Here is a 14,274-nt window from a genome sequence, read left to right on the forward strand (position 1 = left end):
TGGCAACTTTGAGGGGCACAGCGAGAAAGAATCTCATTGGACCTGCCAGCAAGTGATTTGACAGCATGACAGTGAGTAGTGTAGCTCAGAGCTGAGTGCGCGATTATACACTGACTGTGCTGTGCCACGCACATCTCCATGACACACTCAATCCAAGGATGCTCTACTTACACACCCACACAGAATACCGGCATGAGCAGCAGGTTCACATGCTGTTAGGACTTCTGGAAAAAAGAGGTAAGGCCAAACTGTCATTAAGGGCAATTAATGGAGGAAAATATGTATAATAATAAAATGGGCAGAATCTTACTCACGCCATCCAGCAGGGTAGTGGCATTTCAGAGCTCCTTGCACCTCCCTGCACTGCCAGCAGATGTGTGTGGAGAGAGCACGCTCTACCAGCCCTCAACACTGACACTGAACCCGTGGCCTCCTGGCGCACGCTCTCCTGTCTCCGAGACATTTCCCACAAGCCCTTTGGACCCCTGTGCCGCCGGAAAGCCCCAGGCCCTTCATGCCTGCGTGCACTCACGTTCCCTCCCTCTCCCTTTCCCCAAAATCTCCTTCACGCTTTTTCTCTCTCCAAAGCCCTCTACCTTAATCAACCTCTCTTTCCCTCCATCCAACCCTCTCTCGCTTTCTCTTCACCCCCAGCCCTCTTCTCTCCACCGGTCCATGGTCACGGGAAAACCCCTGATCACAGGGGACTCCTCCTCTCCTAAGAGGGGAAAAATGCTGCTGGTTTGGTCCCCCCACCACACAGTGCAGCAGACAGAAAGCTTCCCTCAAACAAAGAGTGGATTCATATTGGTTGCAGCCTCAGAAAATACCCAAGACCTCCCTCAGCCTATACTTTACCCCTCATTCTCAGAAGAGTAACCCGCCCCGCCTCCCAATACAACCCCGTTTCCAGTGCTGTGCCATACCGTACCATGCCATGAAATCACGGGTTCTGGATGTGTTTTCATTGCCAGCAGAAGGGTACCGTGAATAGTTCTTGGAACTAAATTTCGCTACCCTTCCAGAGAGGTACCAAAAAAAGGTACAAGGAGCCATGGGGTGGAGCTAGCAGTCCAGATTCACAAACTTCTTGTGAATCCCAGCAAACCAACGGCCAATTCTAAATACCCAGTAGCTACAAATTAGTTGACTAATTTGAAGGAAATGAAATATAAAGCCTGCCTGTGAAATTTCCATTTTACCCTCATGTTGGGAAATAAGTAACTCAGTGTATTTTACAAAGCAATTCACAGTCAAGAGAGAATTTCCCAAAATACAGGAAGGTGTTAGACTATGCAAAACAAGTATTTTTGTTGTTACTTCCTCCAAAATTCTCATTGTCACAGTTCTCAAAGTTCAATGGGAACAGGAACAAGAATGCATTCCAGGGATTTACATTTCCCCTGCCTATCAGAAGAGTTACCCCTCCCTCTGGTAATACATTACCCCCCCTTCAGCAGAGTAACCCTCCCTCTACCAATACATTTTCCCTTCCCTCTCTAATGTGTTCGACCTCATAAGAGCAGTTACCCCACCACAAAGCTGCATATACTGACCCCCGACCCAGTAACACACTTAAGTATCTATCAGGAGCAAAGATTTCTGTCCCCCTCCAACCCCCAGTCTACACAAGTACACACACACACACACACACACACACACACACACTGGTACACACACACAGAGCCTCAGTTTTAAAGAGCCCTGTATTCTGTGATGAAAGGGCACATTAACACTAACAGATAGAGTATAGTTCAGCTTTGAGGAATGAGTTTGCTTGAGTCTCTCACTGCGAATCAACTACCAGCCACAGGGTGTAAGAAGTGTACTGTTGGAGAAAACGCTGAAGGTAAACTTAAATCCAACAACCTCATAGAACAAAACTACACATTATAGAGCTATATGGCCTTAGAAGTTTTTAAAGTTTGAGTACATTTCTATTCTCTCTATTTTAGAAAAAATCCCAAGATCCTTTGCTTCAGAGCTGTCATGTCTAGATCTACAACACATCCAGAAAGCACTGAATGCACAGTATGCTATATCCCTTACCACAATGTCAGCTCACAGATGGCATGGAAAACAAAGTTTTATATTTAGCTACTGAATTTAGCTCGCTTAACTTAGCGTGCTACACTGAATCACACAATGAACACTTGGAAACAGTGAATGTTTTTACTGTGTAATTTTACTTCACTTGTTTAGTGTTTAAATGTCTTTTTTCATGGTTAGTTGAAGTCAGTCCTGGCCATAGAAAGTCAGATTTGTTTTGTTGTTGTTGTTGTTGTTGTTGTTTCATAAGAGGATTTGAGAGTTCCATACACTTCAGTACAACAAGCCAAGTCTCAAACAGCTGTAGGGAGCTGCAACAGAACCCTCTGTGCTTGGATAACCACGAGGGCACAAACAGGCACAACAGAAAATAGACCAATGACCTGTAGTCCGGCTGGCAAGGCAAGCCCTCGTAAAAATTTTTCAACGTTGCCTGTGTTACGGGTGAGTTGGGGGAGAGGAGCTGGAGAGGGCATTAATCACTCATTGGGAGTCCCAACAGTACATTAACCTTTAAACAAATATGAGCCTCTGCTGTTTAAGACAGACCAACGGCTTTATCCGTTATATCGCCAACCATTCGCAGCCCCGCGGATTAGCACACGTTAGCATCGATGGCATCGTCGTTCCTTTTCCCAAAAAAGCAGGGTTCACTGAGTTCCAATAAATTATGGTGGGTTGCTGCAAGGGATAGCCTATAAAAGGTTTTTAGCCACTTTTGGGAGAGAAATGGACGCATTTAAAAGCCTGAAAAGAAACGAAAGACGGCTGCTGGCCTCACAAAAACCAAACTCAGAGAGTTTCCCCTGCGCCATTTTAATGGCAGAATACAAACTCGCAGGGCAGTCACAAAGTTAAGAAAGAGAAAGACAGAAAAAAAACCCAGACATTTCAATGATAAACGCCCAGTCAGAAATCAAGAGGGCAGCACCATAGAGAGTCTTACGCAGTAGCTCTGAGGGTGACCATTCATTCCAAACTAACTCTGCGGAAAGGAATCCGCACTTTTTCGCCAAAATGACCAGCTGAGCGCTGCTGGGCCCTCCATTAAGTCTTTTGGAGGGGGGGGGGGGGGTGATATTACACACGGCCGATTCTCGTGGGTCAGCTTTAACGCTGGGGGGTTGCGACCAGGCGCCTCCGGGGCCTGACCAATGAGAGGCCGGGGCACAGGCAGAGCCCCCGGCCAGGACGAGAGCGCAGTAGGTCCGTCTCCGCAGTGGGGGATCCTGACTGCAGCCCCGGGGATCAGACGATTAACACCCCGGTCGCAAATGCTACACAAACCAGATGGCCAAATGGGAGGAGCGCTCGCCCTGGGACTATATACACACACAGCGGAACACACACAAACACACGCACATACAGACCCACAGCAGGCAGCTCCATTCCTGTCAATATATGGAGACAAAACGTGGTGGGCAAAACGTTTCTGCATTACACACGTTCTGCTCTCTTTCGTATCGCATTCAGTTTACTTTATTCCAGCTGGGGGAACAAGGCTGAGTCTGGAAAGTGGGATTCTTGCGATGATTCGAACCGTTGGCGGGGAGACTGTGAAGCACGCCGAAGCACACAAGGCCATAATAAAATATTCCATCGCGCCAGCTCCCATGGCTACGCTGGCTCCAGCGCATGCCGTGATGGCCTTTATGTCGAAACAAAGTCCAAGCCAAACGGAGAACCCTTCACCTTCTCCCCTGCTACTGTTACCATGATACTGGCACACCTTCCCTGTACGCGCTTTTGAAGAGGATAAGCGAGCCAAATCAAATCTGGCCACTCTGCCACCGGCAGCCACTGCAGTGGTACTTAACACGACACTTTCCTGCCAATGCAGCAGACCCATAAACCACAAACCGCAAAAAAAGGATTACATTTGTAATAAATTGTGCTTGATTTTTTTTGAGTTTCCAAAGAAACCTGGAATAGCTCCCTAGTCATTTATTAATCCCCCATTCAACGACCAGGGTTTAAGTGGGCACTGGGTGTGAGGGAGAGTGTGTGTGTGTGTGTGGGTTTGGGGGGGGGGCACAGAAAACAAGCCGTGTGCCACAACAGCATAATTACACCCCAGCCACCAAGTGGAAAATTCCATGGCACAGGAGGAACGTGCGGAAACGCAAGGCGAAAACGTCACGAGCGTGAGCGTGTGTGCGGACCGCACCTTTTCCATTTCAGCCTGGCTCCAGTCTCATATTGGGCAAAGAGGCCAGAATAAATCTGTCTCAGCAGCCTCCCACTCTTTCTGTTCCCTCTCTCCTCTCCCTCTCTCCTCTCTCCCTCGTTCGTTTTCCAACTGTCTGGGTGACTCAGCCTCGGGACGCACAAGCAGGGAGGGCTCCCTGAACTGCAGAAACCCAAGCAGAGGCAAATACAGGAGCTTTCCATTTATCTGTAACAGGAAATGCTCTGCCTTTGCGCGATTGCGCTCGCACGTACATGCATATGTGTCCCCATGTGAATCTGCATGCGTATGCAAGTGCGTGCGGGCATTTGTGTACCTCTATGCATCTGCATGAGTACACGCTAGGGTGTGTGTTCTGTGTGTCTGTGTATATAAGGTAGGCACGCTAGGTCCACACAGTGGACAGAGGAAAGCATGCCTGCTATTCTCATAGGCTGGCTGATGCAATAACGTTAACCACAAAGTAAATCAGACGCTATGCAACTACTGAAGAAACAACGGTCCGGCTCAAACAGCATCAAAGCTGTCATATGTGCAGACTTAAAGCGCGGGCTTGATCCTTTCAGAGAACATACGCTTCTCAGATATCAAAGAGCCTGCCGCCTCAGACGCAGAATGCGCATCCCTTTCAGACACATGAAAGCAAGCGCACAGTCCTCAACGTCGCTCATGTTTTCCACTGTTTCCCTGGCGTGGACAGCCTGATAAAACAGCAAAGGGCACAAACTATCTATCCCTTTTAGACTTTAGTCTTGAGCTTCCTGTGCACTCCGTCTCTCTCTCTCTCTCTGTTTATTTAGCCATGGACTTCTCTGTTGTGTTTTAAGGCTTTTTTTTCCCCTATCAACCAAAGTTTGGGCCTTGTGTACTGCAAACATCTGGTCCAGCCCTTATCTCCCTGGGAAAATGTCTGGGGGATGAAGCTGCAGTTATCCCAGCCCCGGAGCCGCGATCCGCGGGGCAGAGCGAGGGCAGCGGGTGCAAATCCGCGCGACGGCAAGCCGCGAGTGGCCGCTCGCTCATTACTGGAGAGGAGAACGAGCGGGGACAGAGCGACAGGCTGCTAGACCGCCTCAAGACCTCATTCACTGCCTTCAGTAACATGCCGTGTGAGCAACTCGCCAAAACCTGAACACGTGAAGTGAGTCTGAGGGGTCTTCAGTCTGAAGGGGAAAGGGGTGCAGGAAGTCAGCTGTGGGTTTATTCTGACCCAAAATGAACAGTACAACAATGTCAATTACACTCATTAAAGAGTAAGGTAGAAGGACTCGGCCAAATGTACCCTCTCCGGGTGAAGTTAGGTCAGGACTGGGCTGGGCTTGCTGACAGTGCAGCCTCTCCTGCTGTTAGACGTGTTCGCTCAATGCCCATGTTCCACTGTCCCACTGAAGGCCGGCAGGCTAAGCCAACAGGACAGGGGAGGCAAGGCAATGAAGACGTCAGTGCTGATCGGGGTCAGGGTAGATTCCATTTCAGTTCAGTCAATTCTGGGAAGTAACCAAAGCCAATTCACAAAGTGAAAATGGCACCATACTCAAAGGGGATTTTTTTAATTAAATTAAATTAATTTGTTGAAATTGAATTTTAATTTGCCTCTGAGTGAATCTGAGTGAACTTAAACTGAATCAACCCCAACTCTCATGCTGACATTGAGTTTGAGCTTTTCTCTCTTGCTTTGTTGCAGGATGTTACATCATTTGTAATATCACATAATTCATTTTTCTTGCAGACGTTCACCCAGCGCACTAACACAGCCGCATTTTCGCGGTGGCAGCGGGAGGGACAGTCGGCACATCCCTAAAACGGAGTGACAGCGGTGGCCCCTCTCGTGGCTCAGCTGCGGCTTCGAGTCCATTTTCTTACCCATGGGGCCACGCCGCAGCCGCCGTCAGGCCCGCAGAGACGGGCTGGCGTGGCAGAAGTCTTCAAACGGCCGCGACTGCGCGGCGGTGACGCCACACCCGGAGCCAGGTCCGGCTGCCCCCGCGGACCGCGGGCACGCCCGGCCTCTGGGCGGCACGGCTCTCTCTCTCTCTCTCTCTCTCTCTCTCTGCGGTGAGCGACCTAACAAGCCCGCGGCTATCGTTTCTGTCAGAGGACGGATGCTTTTACAGCAAAGCCACGGCGCGCTGGGGCGGGAGAGCCGCCCGATCGCCCCCTGGGGGGGACGCCGCGGGGAGGTTCGAGTGTACAGGTGCATGATGAGATGATTGCATGAAACGGAACTGTTTAGAGTGGTGTGTGGTCGTTTCGTTAGTTTGACGTCCAGAGTGTATTCCAAGATCAATGAGTAATCGAGTTCCGCCTATTTGCTTTAATATCTACCCACCCAAAGTGTTCACAAAACTTCAGCAGAGTAAATAATGACTCACCTGGAGGAGACTTGCATTCACACTTAAGTCACAGAAAAACATACATGTCAATGAGCCACTTTATATTTTACAAAAGTCTGTCCATTAATACTGGAGCTATTAAACTTGCTCATTTTGAATACAGCCATGCGAGTTAACACAGGTTCCTGAAACCTAGTTCAATAAATTCACTGAGAGACGTTTGTGGTTAAATATTCTCTCTTATTCCCACTTTTACAGCCATTTCACGTCTTACTTCACAAAAATCCAAGCCAGCATGAAGAATAAATTCAAATGGGATGTTGAGACGTGGACACGGGTGTGGCATTTTAAAGTGGAGAAGCTGCCGTCTTAATCACTGATTCAGTCTGTAATAAAGTGCTGGCTCTTTCTTCTCTGCCTAACTGGATGCTAGGATTAATGGTCAGGCCAGTGAACACTTTTATGTTTCTCAGCTATGATGGGAAGCCAAAAAACAACAAAAAAAAACAGAAATTAAGAAACTCTCATTAATTCCATTCTGCCCGTGGTACTGTCAGGGACCGCAAAACGCATCACACCAAAAATATAGATTACTTCAGTCCTCTAACAGGTGTGGCGATATTTTTAGTTTGCTTTCCAGTGTTCAGTTAGGTATTCTTCCAATTCCCAAATCCAACAACCGCTTTGCTTATTCAAGTCACTCCAAACAAATGATCTCATTATTTTCATTGCGATTAGGCCTTGGCTGACATCCAAAAATAACAATTAAGCCTGCAGGGCCACGGCAACCAGTTTGGCACCACGGCTTCTTGCTAACCGCTAAGATCATCAAAGATCATTCCTATGACAGCAGAGCAAGGCAGCCAGTCACGTACACAGGCCACAGCCCTCATGGACAAGGGGGGGGGGGGGTCCTGGAGAAGTTTCAGGGTGGAAATAGACTTCAATAATCCAGGGGAGTCTCAATGTGTGAATAATTATATTTTTTTAATCTGATGGGCTAGCAATCCTTCACCGACTGTTCCGTGAGCATTGCCATCTAGTCACCACTGCTGGCCGATTGGACATCCATAGATGCAGTCACAGCCATATATGAAAAGGTCTTCCTCCGACTCCACTCTGCGTGAGCTTAGCTGTAGTCTGTGGTGTGAAAAGAAGCAGCTGGTGTATCTGAGGAGAACCGTGGACGTCTACACTCTCTTGAATCGGTGGTGGGGTTCACACACAAACGCAGCTGTGGTTGCAAATAACCAGCCATTCCAAATTAGGGTGAGAATTGGATATGCTAAGCTCAGCATTGGGCACCAAACTTCTTTTTTTCTTTTTTAAATACTAAAAATCCCTGACAGGCTTAAGTAGCTGGCCCCACTTCCTGCAGTATTAAGGGAGCAGAGTACAGCTGCTCTGACAGGGGCATTCGGGGTAAGGACCATTTTAACAGAGTACAGCAAATGTGCCCGCGAAACAGATCGGAACCAATGACCCTCTCCACACCCAGATATCTGGTGAATGGTTACTGCCCCAGGCACCCAAGTTCCAACTATGCCAAAACAGCCATGTCTGTAGAGTGGAGGGAGGGTCATGCTTCACAGATACACATTTGGAGTCTCAATGTCTACAATTGAGCCATCACCCCAAACTATCCATCTATTAATCTACTACTCAACTATTTATTATCTGTTTTGTTTCCATGCCAGTATTACTCACATATATCCTGGGTGTAATTTAGCAGTTTCTGTACTTTAACATTTTCTCAATTTCAGCATCTTTTTAGGGAAAAAATGGCATATAAAACATCCCATAAATACATTTTGGTCGTAACAACTGAACTCCAGGATTACTACATGGCCTGCTGTAACACACAGAGGTAGAAGAGGTTCATTTCAATGTCACTCCGCTCCAGTAATCTCTCACTCTCCCATCGTCATGACCCTCTCATCGAACGAAGACGAGAGCCATAATAACAAAATGGCATCTCCCAGAAAACGACGACAGGTGATTCCAGTCGGATAATTGCAATTCATTAGATGTCAATCTGGGAATATACAGGCTAAATTCACCCAATAAATCTAGAGTATGACAACCACTTACCATCACTGCTCTCTCTAGTGCCAACAGTTTTTTTTTGTTTATAATCCTGACTGATTCAGTCCCACTTCACGTATGTTTTCCAATTCTAAGGGTCTTCCTATTTCAGTCCCAGTAAACAATCAGTTCTCCAGGTCTGATACCAGCCACAGAAGTGCCTGCATACATACAAAACTGACAACCCGAGAGGAGAATCGGTGCACCCGATCACAATGTTGTTCAGATCACCTTGTGTCCTACACGCAGACACAATGTCTCCACTTTCTCCCCCCTCCGTGCTTGAAAAAGCACACTGAAGTGGCTCTCACAGTCGGAAAGGGCCCATTGTACGGTGAGAGTCATGACCACGGTGACAATAAAAGTCCCTCTGTGCAGAACTAGAGCCATTTAACCTTTTCATCCTCCGCACAAGTACTGCAGTTGGATCTTTACAGGTTTTGACCACAGTAAAGGGCCCGTACGTGCCAACATGGAAAAAAATTAAACACCATGTTTTTAAGCTATATTATCTGGCAACCATGTTTTAGAAATTTTAGCGCCATGGAAAATGTATAAATACTCTATGAGTAGTACAGCTTTTTATAGTTCAGTGCAGAACTCCCACTTCTACATAAAAAGAAACCTTGACCGGTGGACTAGCCGTTGTTGTTTTTTTTTTGTCAAGCAACAAGCAATTATGATTGGTAGCTTGTGATTATGACTGTAAGAACGGGTGAGTCAAAAACTAAATTTGGATTAAAATCTAAATATCTAACCATTCCTCTGAAAATGTTTCACATTAGACAGCATGAGCAACAGTTTGTTCAGTGATCTGAAGGACGGTAGTTCTATTCCAAATTACTCCCACATGTATCAAGTTTGTTTCAATTAATATGCACTGATAAATTTCCATTTATCCTGGCCTCATTTAGACTCAGTACTTCTGTCAGAGCTTTCAAAAACCTGCTATACAAAATTAAATATAAAAGTCTATAAACTGCCTCAGATGTTGGTCTCCAATGCATTTCCCAATACAATAGGCTACATTAAGCAGGAGCATACTTAAACCCATTAAACCCAACAACTGCATTTAAGAACACCTTACGAACTAAGATCTCAACAAGTCAACAAAAAAAAAAACCTTTAAAACACAGTATTTGCGTGTAGATTATACAGCCATTGTGAAAACAACTGGGAGGAAAGTGTGTATGAATTTCATATAAATTCACAGCCTGGTTTTAAAAAGAAGTTTAATTACAGCTACATTAGAATGACTAAAAAAGGAGGAATAAGCGATGTGAAAGCTCTGTGGTCTCCGATTAAATGTGTTATTGAAAGAGCACTAATGATATAGGGCGGAACAGTGCGTTAAAAACCTCTTGTCCTCTGTTCCCATAAAGCGAGTTGCAATCAGGGAAATATTGCAACAAGTGGGCACTTAAAACCAACAGCACTTAACGCATAATGTAATCCAAATTCACTGTAGCCACGTTACGAATATATTGCACGGTAAATCGCTTCCATCATTCGGCTACTGCAAACAACGAGTGCGCTTTTCGTGTTAAAAAGCTGCAGGAGCTCTGTGATTTTCGATGCCTGACTCATAAAACGTTTAGGCTCAATTCACTACATCGCCAGAAGTCTTACAGCTAGGTCTATCTATATTTCCATCACAGTGCCAATGTATGAGGCTAAAAACTAAATCTACAACACTCAAAATACTTCGCTCACCTCCTCCTCCCCCACACGCGTTGTGTCAAAACAGCAGGGGTCTTGCCAACAGCGCCAAGCTTTTTTTCAGAAAAAAAGATTAAACACTTTCGTAGCAAAATAATATTGATCGGCGCGCTAAGCGGCAAATGCTACACTCCCATCGTGGTACACGAAACCACCTCAATTTAAGGAAAGCCAAATGACCACAGAGAAAAGTTTAACTTCTGCTAAACAGCGTAATCGCAGGTAAATTAACAAACAGCGAGCAAGCGCGTAGACAGTGCTTCCGACACAAACCTCTTCTTACATGAATCAGAAATCGCTTAAAATAAACGCTCTTTGTTTTACCCACTCCAGCAAATAGAGAAAGTATCAGTATACTTTTAAAAGCCAACACTTACAGTAGGCGCATGCTGCAGGAAGCGGAAGTTATTACAGATACAATGAACATGTTTCATTTGTTGTTTTCCAGATCCGTTGGTCGGTTAAAAAAAATCCTTCCCTCCATTACACAACTGTTTTTGTTTTCGCGGATCTATCGGAACGTACATTCCTCTTTTTAAAAAGAAGATAAAAAATAATCGTGACCATTTACCTTATAAACGACGCTCTCGTTGGTCCACGCAGCAACTTGTTCACTTTTCCTGCGCTCCGTCTTTCCCTAACTTCTGGGAAGGACTCACAGTGACGTGAAACGATGCACGGGAATGGTGAAAAAACCCCCTCAGGGTGGATGAAGTCAAACCTTGCGCGACAATGACGAGTTGCGCTGCTATGATTTTTTCCCCACAGTTTTGTTCGAATTCATGGATCTGGTGCCTAGTCCTTCCACCTGAGCAAAAATGTTATTTCCAATACGAATCATCTTTCCCCCTCTCCGATATGTTCTTTTTGCTCCACATTGCAATGACACACGTAATTCGTTCAACACTGAGTCCGCTTTTTAAGCGAAAACTGAAGTCCGTTATTTTATTTCATTTCTTCAAATTTGCTTTTTTCTGTGTTTCTAACTGAAATAAAAAGCAGAACTACCATTTCCTCGGCTACGAAACAGCTAGTGGGGGCACTGCTGTTGTAGCCTACCTTAGAGCAGTCAGCTAATAAACCAAACTTTTTTATTAACTTTTTTTAAATATATAAGCCTATATCCAGGTTATAAACGTTAATTTGGAGCTAGGCTAAATGTGTAAAACCAGCCCGTGTCGGTCCACTGGACAAGGACGTTTACAAACTACAATAGCCTACTGTGACTTTATTTGAGAATAAAAATAAACTATTATTATGAAGAGTGACGAGCGTATTGGTAGCTATGTTTTTGGAGGACTGCCAAACATCCGCATCGATAAATATATAGCCTGTCATACGAATCTATAATGTTTTATATATTTACACATTTTGCACTTTCTGGCTGTGTTATGTTGTCCTAACTCGCAGATGATAGTCCTCCCACACAGATGATTGCACTGACAGCTTGAATTCACATTAGAGGGAAGTGACAAACTGAAGGGACAGGATTGCATTATTAATCGAATAAATAATTGTAGATGAATAAAAAATATACAACATATAATTCCTGAAAGGGATGCTGTGAATTGCATTCGTTAAATCGGTGAATTCAGAGAAGCATAAAGAGCTTCAACCAAATCTTGTATAACGAGCATGAGAATACAAAATCTGCTACACGCTATAAATATTTATTGACAAATACAGGAAATCCTACGTCACATGTAACCTTGCATACACCTGACGTCAGAACAGCCCCCACCCTACCCCCCGTAAAATTAGTAAATTGCCCTGATTTAGACCTACTCGTTTTTGCGCTCGCTAACGGAAAATAGAACATTGTTAAACCACTATAGCGGAAATCATAATTCAGCTTTATCCAGAGCCGCACTCCGAATTTGTGTAGCAGGGTGTTATTTTGGCATTTCTCATTCTCTAGCAAGTGCTGATGAATGATGTGGGAAATGTGGACTCTGCAGACAATACGTCGATTTCTATGTTTTTATTCATCCTCGCCGTTTGTGGTTTGAACGTAGACAAAGTAACCTTTGTAGTAGTCCTGCATCCCCTGAAGGTAGCTTGGAACATAACGCATGGTTACTCAGATTTCAAGAATGAGGACAACCGAGCTTCATCAAACATATCGAAATAGTCCTTTTCTTAAGCACGTTTATTCAGCGCTATATAAACAGATTTTTCAGACTACTGGACTTACTCAAAACCATAGCATCAATAAAAAGAGCTGATTAACCCAGTGAATGTTTGTTCAACATAATAAAAAATCAGAGACTGTTTTAAATCCATCCAGCCCCAGGAGTCCGTAACCAGCAACACCATGGTAGACCAGGAGACACAGAGCCATAAATCTCCACAGCTGGCAGAGCCAATATTTCCACTTAGCTCCTTAACTCCCTCCTCCATACATAATGAACATTTATTCACTTCTCTAACAGTACAGCTACAACCAGGCCCAGGTGGTGGTAGTGGTTGTGGTTGGAGGTGTGTAAGAAAAGACAATGGGCAGGAACTCATTCTCCCTCAGTTAGTCATGTTGAGAGAGCATAGGGGTGAGCTTCAGAGAACTTACATTTAAATTATGATTTTGTTGGGTTTCATACAGGTCTGGCTGTTCAAGGGACACCCATCAGCAGCTCAGCCCACCACAAAGATTTTAGGAGGGGTGGCTCTATGTGCAGCAATGGGTATCATAATGACGCTAATTTAACAGAGAAGAGTGACTGCTTAGGGGTGGCACACTGCTGACAGGGTGAGTCATAGATATGGATTCGCGTTCTCTGCCAGCAGACAGCTGCAAAGTTGCTCGCAAACAGGACCGATTCAAACTTTCTGTCACAGCCTTTGGAGGAAAGAACTTGTTCATATTAACTGCAGTGATCTCTCTCAACAGATGATTTTGCCACGTGTTCTCCTAAATATATGGCTCCAGTTTGGATGTGACACACACAATTTCAGGCTATTCTCAACTGTGATGAATCGAACGGCAAAGAATCTCATATATTGGCTGAAATGGGAGAAACTGTCCGGAGATCAACAATCTCTTCAGCACTTCACAGATTCACTTCACATGGAAGCCATTCCCGAGAAAGGCCAACATTAAGCCACACCTGACAGATCCCGATACCTTCTGGAAGATGCTGTGGTCTAGTAAGACCAAAGCTGAGCTCTTTGGCTCGAAGGCAAAGCGCTACATTTGACGAAAACCAAAAACAGCCCATCACCCAGGTAACACCATCCCTACTGTCAAGCATGGTGGCGGCAGTACGATGCTGTGGGGTTGGTTTTTTAAGCAGGAGGGACTGGGAAGTTTGTAGCATTCAAGGACAATATGTATGGAACCAAATACAGGCGAGTCCTTGATGAGAACCAGCTTCAGCCTGTGTTTAGGGAAAAGATTCATGTTTCAACAGGACAATGGCCCAAAGCACATGGCAAAAAACTAATGAATGGCTTGAAAACAAAAGTCAGTATTGTGGAATGACCTTGTCAAAGAAAAGACTTAAACCCATTGAAAATCTGTGGTATGACCTGAAAACTGCTGTCCATCTAACTTGGCAGAGTAAAGGGTATATTTGCAAGGAGGAATTTGCGAAAACAATGTGCAAAGCTAATACAGACAGCTAATACTAATACAGAGAAATCTCAGAGCCATAATGGCTGCCAATGGCCTATCTACAAAGTACTGACTCTGGGGGGTGGGGGTGAATACTTTAATAAAGGAGAATTGTCTTTCTTTCTTAATGTTGAATAAAAAAAAATACTTTTTGCATCATAAATGTGTTTATTGTGTTGGTAAAGGAGAAAAAATTTAAATGCCACAAAATCATAAGGTGTACAAAGAAAAATGTGAAAAAAATTCAAGGGGAGTGAATACTTTTGGAAGGCACTGCATTCAAATCCTAC

At 44.9% G+C, this 14,274-nt stretch overlaps 1 protein-coding gene across 5 annotated transcripts in view; it reads right to left on the minus strand.

Annotated features, from left to right (window-relative positions):
- The window catches only part of LOC118231748 (solute carrier family 45 member 3), a 32,452-nt gene extending 21,131 nt beyond the window's left edge, over positions 1–11,321 (minus strand). Inside the window, exons 1-2 of one of the 5 annotated variants that reach the window (XM_035425907.1) lie at positions 315–1,641; positions 172–224 (exon numbers count right to left, since the gene is read on the minus strand). The gene's annotated coding sequence lies outside the window, so the exon portion shown is untranslated. The other 4 variants (XM_035425905.1, XM_035425911.1, XM_035425906.1 and 1 more) reach the window with 4 other exon arrangements.
- Between the last annotated feature and the right edge of the window lie 2,953 nt (positions 11,322–14,274).

The sequence above is a fragment of the Anguilla anguilla genome, chromosome 7, assembly GCF_013347855.1.
Source record: "Anguilla anguilla isolate fAngAng1 chromosome 7, fAngAng1.pri, whole genome shotgun sequence".
NCBI lineage: Eukaryota > Metazoa > Chordata > Actinopteri > Anguilliformes > Anguillidae > Anguilla > Anguilla anguilla.